We start from the raw sequence: 1,107 nt of genomic DNA on the forward strand, positions 1-1,107 counted from the left end.
ACATGGGCAGAAGAGCTTGGTTTCTTCATCAAAAGGAAAAGAGACTCTTTCTACTTATGTCAAAAAGGGAGTTCAATGGTGTTGAAGATCCATGGGATGCTACTTTCTTCAAAAAAGATATGACTTCAAGCCTTGTAGTAGGCATAATAATACAGCGAAAAGACACCTTTGTGGATATTTTAACAAAGAGTTCAGATCCTGAAGTTGGCGGTATGCATTTTATTGTGTCAAGGAGAGACGCAAAGACCTTTGTGATGCCTCCTCCTCAACCATCAAAGTTTCCAGAGCTGCAAAGGGCATTGGAGACTCTTTCATATACTTGGGAGCAATTTCCTAGTGTGGTGGCAAAAAGGATGCATGCAAAGATAATGTTTGAATACTTTCAGGATGCAGAATATGCTCCTCATATTCAAGGATCTTCACATGAAGGAGATCAAAAAGCTCAAACTTCGATGCAGGGACAAGAAGAACAGGCACACTGTCACAAACCTGTAGAACATGAGCGCAAACTTCTAGAGCCAGAAATGGTGGATGTAACTAAGGATGATGAAAAACAAGCCTTGAGTGCACGGGAATTAGCAAAAATTGAAGAAGATCAAGGTCAATCCACTGCAGTTATGCTAGAAGCTCTTGCTAGCAAACCACGACGTGAAATGCAAAAGGCTAGTACTGCAAGAGCCACGGTTCCAAGCAGTAAAAAAAGACATTGTCCCACTGTAGAGAAAGATAATGTGGATGAAAAACGGTCAAAAAAAGAGAAAGATGAAGAAGACTCAGAATCCGAGGCTGAAGATGATCAGGATGAACTCACATCAATCAAAAATCTTAATCTGCGTCTTAATGAAGCAGTTACAGATGATGATGTGGGATATATCTGGGGTCAAAGGACGTGGTTTGTGAATGCCAAAGATGTGGAAGCTGCAGCTCTCTTTACTAATAGCCGAAGCCTTGATATATCCTATGCAATGCAAATATACGAGGCTTTGAGAGATGGTAAGAAACCTGTGGCAAGCAATGTGGTCTTGCGCCCAATAATGTTTTGTCCAACCAAAAATAGTTTTCTAGATCAAATAACATTTACAGGGCCTACACATTTCGAGGAAACCT

This window comes from Dipteris shenzhenensis, chromosome 20, assembly GCF_047967505.1.
Source record: "Dipteris shenzhenensis isolate YYH24624 ecotype China chromosome 20, Dip_SZ_1.0, whole genome shotgun sequence".
Lineage (NCBI taxonomy): Eukaryota > Viridiplantae > Streptophyta > Polypodiopsida > Gleicheniales > Dipteridaceae > Dipteris > Dipteris shenzhenensis.